Consider the following 7034-nt stretch of genomic DNA (forward strand, 5'->3'; position numbering starts at 1 on the left):
TGAATTTGTCAACTGCCACCAAGAGGTGGGTCTTCTTATCCTTGGACCGTTTAAAAGGCCCAACCATATCAAGCCCCCAGACCGCAAAGGGCCAAGTGATTGGGATCATCCTCAATTCCTGAGCCGGCACGTGAGCCCATCGTGAGAACCTTTGGCAACCATCCATTTACTGACCAAGTCTTCTGCATCAGCATGAGCTGTCAACCAATAAATACCATGACGGAAAGCCTTGGCTACAAGGGATTTTGAGCCGGCATGATGGCCACAATCCCCTTCATGGATCTCCCGCAAGATCTCTTGGCCTTCCTCAGGGGAAATACAACGTTGAAATGCCCCTGAAACACTGCGATGATGTAACTCGCCATCGATGACGATCATCGACTTAGCCCGCCGGGTTATTTGCCTGGCCAGGGTTTCATCCTCAGGCAACTCTCCCCGGGTTATATAAGCCAGATATGGCATTGTCCAGTCTGGTATGACATGAAGAGCCGCCACCAGTCGTGCCTCCGGGTCAGGGATAGCCAAGTCCTCCTCTGTAGGCAACTTAACCGAGGGGTTATACAGGACATCCAGGAAAGTGTTAGGCGGCACCGGCTTTCGCTGAGAGCCTAGCCGGCTTAAAGCATCAGCCGCCTCGTTCTTTCTGCGATCAATGTGCTCCACTTGGTATCCCTGAAAGTGCCCAGCAATGGCATCAACCTCGCGGCGATAAGCCGACATGAGAGGATCCTTAGAATCCCAGGTGCCTAACACTTGTTGAGCCACCAAGTCCGAGTCACCAAAGCACCTTACCCGGCTTAAGCTCATCTCCTTAGCCACCCGAAGACCGTGGAGCAAAGCCTCGTATTCAGCCGCATTGTTAGTGCAAGGAAACATCAGCTGTAGCACATAATGGAACTTGTCACCCTTAGGGGAAGCCAATACCACGCCAGCCACCGAGCCCTCCAGCTGTCTGGACCCATCAAAGTGAATAGTCCAATAAGTGTTATCCGGCTTTTGCTCAGGCACTTGTGACTCTGTCCAATCATTGATGAAATCCACCAAGGCCTGAGATTTAACAGCAGTGCGTGGCACATATTTGAGGCCATGAGGTCCAAGTTCGATAGCCCACTTAGCAATTCTCCCTGTGGTCTCTCTGTTTTGAATAATATCACCAAGAGGGGCAGAACTGACCACAGTGATGGGATGACCCTAAAAATAATGCTTAAGCTTCCGGCTCGCCATGAACACACCATACACAAGCTTCTGCTAATGCGGGTACCGCTGCTTGGACTCAATGAGCACTTCGCTGACATAATAAACCGGCCGCTGAACCGGATGCTCCTTACCCGCCTCCTTGCGCTCCACCACAACAGCCATGCTGACAGTTCGCGCGTTCGCCGCCACATATAGTAGCAAGGGCTCCTTATCAACCGGAGCAGCAAGGACGGGGGGCTCTGCCAGCTGCTTTTTCAAATCCTCAAAAGCGGTATTAGCTGCATCACTCCAGACAAAGTTATCAGTTTTCTTCATCAACTGATATAAGGGCATAGCCTTCTCACCCAAACGGCTTATAAACCGGCTTAAAGCAGCGATGCGACCCACCAAGCGCTGAACGTCATTTATACACGCCGGCTTAGCTAGGGAGGTGATGGCCTTGATCTTCTCCGGGTTAGCCTCAATACCTCTGTCAGAAACCAAGAAACCCAATAGTTTGCCTGCAGGAACACCAAAAACACACTTGGTCGGGTTAAGCATCATCTTATAGACCCGAAGATTGTCAAAGGTTTCTCTTAAGTCATCTATCAGGGTTTCCTCCTTGAGGGATTTAACCACAATATCATCCACGTAAGCGTGAACATTGCGCCCGATCTGTTTATGAAGACAGTTCTGTACACAGCGCTGGTAAGTCGCCTGTGCACACTTGAGTCCAAAGGGCATAGACACATAGCAGAAGGCTCCAAAGGGAGTGATGAATGCCGTCTTCTCCTGGTCCTTAACCGCCATCTTAATCTAATGATACCCGGAATAAGCATCCAAGAAACTTAAGCGTGCACAACCCGCCGTAGCATCAATGATTTGATCAATACGGGGGAGGGCAAAAGGATCAGCCGGACACACCTTGTTCAAGTCCGTGTAGTCCACACACATCCGCCAGGTGCTGTTCTTCTTGAGTACGAGCACCGGGTTAGCCAACCATTCTGGGTGAAAAACTTCAACAATAAACCCGGCCGCCAAGAGCCGGGCCACTTCTTCACCAATGGCCTTCCGCCTCTCCTCATTAAACCGTCGAAGGAACTGTCTGACCGGCTTAAATTTTGGATCAACATTGAGAGTATGCTCAGCGAGTTCTCTAGGTACACCTGGCATGTCAGAAGGTTTCCATGCGAAGATGTCCCTATTCTCACGGATGAACTCGATGAGCGCGCTTTCCTATTTTGGATCCAGATTGGCACTGATGCTAAACTGCTGAGATGAATCTCCTGGAACAATATCAACAAGCTTAGTTTCATCAGCCGACTTAAATTTCATTGCCGGCTCAGTCTCCGTAGTCGGCTTCTTCAGAGAGGTCATGTCTATTGGGTCAACATTGTCTTTGTAAAACTTCAGCTCCTCTGTAGCACAAACAGACTCTGCATAAGCTGCATCACCTTCCTCACACTCCAGAGCCACCTTCCGGCTGCCGTGAACCGTAATGGTCCCATTGTGACCCGGCATCTTGAGCTGTAAGTACACATAACACGGCCGTGCCATGAACTTGGCGTAAGCCGGCCGTCCAAATATAGCATGGTATGGACTTCTTATCTTGACCACCTCAAAGGTCAATTTCTCCACCCTGTAGTTGTTCTCATCACCAAAAGCCACTTCCAACTCGATCTTGCCGACTGGATAAGCCGACTTACCAGGTACCACACCATGGAAGATAGTGTTTGACTGGCTGAGGTTCTTATCAACCAGCCCCATACGGCGAAAAGTCTCATAATAGAGGATGTTGATGCTGCTGCCTCCATCCATGAGCACCTTTGTGAACTTACAACCTCCCACCTGAGGAGCCACCACTAAGGCCAAGTGGCCTGGGTTATCCACCTGGGGAGGGTGATCCTCCCTACTCCATACTATAGGCTGCTCAGACCACCGCAGGTAGCGTGGAACCGCCGGCTCAACAGCATTCACAGCCCTCTTGTGAAGCTTCTGATCTCGTTTGCACAAACTAGTGGTGAACACATGATACTGTCCACCGCTAAGCTACTTTGGGTTGGTCTGATAACCCCCCTGCTGCTGTTGATGACCCTGACCAGACTGTTGATTGAAGCCCCCTTGACCGCTCTGAGGACCGGAATTTGAGCCGCCGCCCGGGCCATGAAAGCCGCCGGCGCCTGAGCCGCCGCCCGGGCCATTGTAGCTCTTAAAGGCCTTCATGATCGTGCAATCCTTCCACAGATGAGTCGCTGGTTTCTCTCTAGAGCCACGCCTCGGGAAGGGGTCCTCCCCTTGCGTCGCTGGTTATTACTTTGGGAGTTGGCGTTGGCTACAAACTCTAGGCTGCCATCGGCCTTACGCTTGCCTCCTCCTTGGTTCCCCGGGTTAAACTGAGGACCCTTGCCATTGCCGTTCTTCTTTCCCTTCCCAGTCCTTTCATCGTCTGAAGGGGGATCCTTGGTACCATCGGAATCGGCGTATTTGACAAGAGCCGCCATTAGTGTACCCATATCAGTGCAGTCACGTTTAAGCCGCCCGAGTTTCATCTTTAGGGGCACAAAGCGACAGTTTTGTTCCAACATTAAGACTGCAGAGCCGGCGTCCATCTTATCCGATGAGTGTATGATCTCCTTGACCCGGCGAACCCAATGGGTCGTGGATTCACCCTCTTGCTGCTTACAGTTAGTCAGATCCACAATTGACATAGACTGCCTACAGGTATCTTTGAAGTTTTGAATGAACCGGGCTTTCAGCTCAGCCCAAGACCCAATGGAGTTCGGTGGTAGCCCTTTCAACCACGTGCGGGCAGTTCCATCTAACATCATGGTGAAATATTTGGCCATGGCTGCCTCACTGACCTCCAGCAATTCCATAGCCATCTCATAACTCTCAACCCAGGCTGCAGGCTGTAAGTCAGCTGTATAGTTAGGTACCTTCCTGGGGCCCTTGAAGTCCTTAGGTAGACGTTCATTACGGATAGCTGGCACCAAGCAAGGGACACCCCCGGTCCTGGTAGGGATACCCACATCAACGGAAGTCGTCGGATAAGCCGGGGGGGTCTGGTAAGCCGTCAACTGAGGCACCTGCTCCGCCTCTTGCCGTGCTTGGTCTGCTGCGTAAAAGGCTCCATTATGAGCCGGGCCATGGCCAGGGGGCGGGTCATGGCGTCGGACATTACTTGAGCCGGTTGCTGAGGCCATGTGACGGCTGTAACTCGGGCTCTAGCCTGGACGAGGGGTCGAGTGGATCATGTCCCGGCTGTAGGAGTACGCCTCTTGCTGTGCCAGTGCCGTCTGCAGGAGTTCCCTGACCCGGTGGGTTTCGATGGCCGCTGGAGAGTCGCCGTCAACGGGGAGAGCCGCCAGTCGTGCTGCCGCAGCTACCATGTTCTCCAGCGGGTTATCATAATGACCCGGGGGTATTGGCACGTATTGAGGCGGGGCAGGGGGCACCTGGGGAGGCCCCATCACCCGTGGCTGAATGAGGGGTCCAGACCCGGGCGCGATGACCCCTGGCGGGTTACTGGACCCTGCACCTGGCGTGTTGAAGAGATTGCGTGGATCGTAAACCGGCGGGAGTCGAGACTGGGCCTTCTGATGCCTCCTTCTCATGACCTCGTTGGCCGCCTTCTGATCCATCGTGAGTTGGAAGGACTGCGCTTGAAACAGCTGAGTCCGGGCGTCGAGAGCCGCCCGCTCCGCAGCCAGCCTGATCCCTTCCGCTGCAAGATCCTCTTTAGCTTTTATCAACTCCAGTTTTAACTGTGCCACTTCCGCATCATGCTGAGCTTGATTCGCCGGGTCAACCATGGCGGTTAACAGGGCCGTCATCTTGTCCGTGAGATCCATCAGCACCTGAGCCGGAGAAGGCACCGGGTTTCCCGATCCAGCAGCGGGGTTTTGAACAGGCTGCGCACCAGCCATAAAAATTCCAATCTGACTTGGCGGCTCAAAAAGGTCCGGAATACTGTCGCCATCGGAACAACCCATGAGCCTGCCATCTTGAAGTTGGTACAAAGAGTTTGATTCATCGGTGGCCGACTCGCTGTCAGAGCCGGCGGCCGCCTCATCACCAGACCCAGATGGATCAAAGGGCCCTCCATGGATGCATCCCACAAAGGCGCGCCTTAAGGCAGGCCGGGCCCGGGCGGGTCGTGCACGCTGAGCCGTTTCGGTGAGATCGGTGCAGAGACCCGGCTCGGGGCCCGGCTCGCCAATCTTGCCGATGAAGACATGAATTCCGCCAAAGGGGACCCGGTACCCGTACTCAATTGAGCCGGCGTCGGGGCCCCAGTCCGCATCGTCGATGTAGAGCTTGCCGCGACGACTCTTGGTCATCCGGCCCACAGCGTATCCCTTGAGCCCTTCGAAGCTGCCCTTAAGAACTCAAATCCACCGTGCGCTGGCCCCACGGTGGGCGCCAACTGTCGTGGAATTGTCACGGCAGATGTCCTCGAGCTAGGACTTAGTCGTGGAGCCATCGCTACTAGGAAGCTTGAAGGGGTTATGCGGGACAAGGAACACGAGGGTTATACTGGTTCGGCCCCTTACGGTGAAGGTAAAAGCCTACGTCCAGTCTGCGGTGATATTGATTAGGGTTACGATCACCAAGAGCTAGTCAGCTATGCCCGGCTCTCGATGAGATTGTTCTCTCTCTTAAACCGCTGTCGGGTCGTCCCTTTATATAGGGAGGAAGACGCCCAGCAGCCCTTAGAGTCCCGGCCGGCTCATAAGAGTGTCCGGCTCGGACTCTAAACTAAACTTGCCTTAAGCCGCAAGTTCTACTATAATAATGATTGTAACTACGGGCCTTAAGCTATATCCGGGTCTCAGCCCATCTCTGGCCCATCGTCTTGAAACTTGGCTCCGGGCTTCAGGCAACGACCGTACGAGTAACCCGGCCCCTCCTGGCGGGTGACTCTAAGGTCTATATCCTCAACAGGGGTGTTTATATCTTGGAAGGCCAAAAGTTCAAACCTCTTGTGGCGGCCAAATTGGAAAACCGAACCATTAGCTGCATGATGTATAGATGGAAATCAGATTATTCTGTTTTTTGGAAGAAGAAAGAGGCACAAATTTAAAAATTGCAACCTATTGACAAAATGAAGTGCGCAGCACCTCGATGCTGAAAAAAAAAGTGGGAGTTCCTTCCTGAGCAATGATGGTAGACCCAGATCCTACTTGGCGCTTCAGGCAGTATTTCCTTAGCTATTTCCTTAGAGCAAACTGGGGCGGCCCATAAACGTGAAGAGCGTTACCTTCTGGCCAGTTTTTAGGAAGCTTCCAGAAGCTTTTCAAACACTTTTTCTCCTTTTTATGTTCTTTCTTTTTTATTTTCGTTTTTTCTTTTACTTTTTCCTTGTTTAAAATGCGTCAAGTTTTTCTTAAATTTGCAAAAAAAACCTTAAATTCATGAACTTATTTCAAATTTGTGAAGTTTTTTCCTCAAAAAAGTGAACTTTTCAAAATTGCTAACATTTTCCCAAATTTGTGATTTTTTTTAAATCTGCAAAACACGTTAATTTTTTCTCTAATTTATAAACTTCTTTCAAATTTGTGTAGTTCTATCAAACTCATGAACATTTTTTCAAAGGTCAAGGATAAGTCGATAGTCAATGGTCTACGATGATTCATGAACTTTTTTTTCAAATCCACGATTTTTTTTCAAATTGGTGAACTTTGTTTGTATTCACAAACCTTTTAGATTTTTTTTGAATTTTTTGATTTCACAAAGTTTTGAAAATTCCTATTTTTAAAAAATTAATTGCCGACTTTATTGGGGATTTTATTTCGAAATCAACGGTCAAACCGGTGAACTGATCGAGTATGCAACCGAGCGCGTGCGTGCGCGGCGGG

Source organism: Triticum aestivum, chromosome 5D (genome assembly GCF_018294505.1).
Source record: "Triticum aestivum cultivar Chinese Spring chromosome 5D, IWGSC CS RefSeq v2.1, whole genome shotgun sequence".
Lineage (NCBI taxonomy): Eukaryota > Viridiplantae > Streptophyta > Magnoliopsida > Poales > Poaceae > Triticum > Triticum aestivum.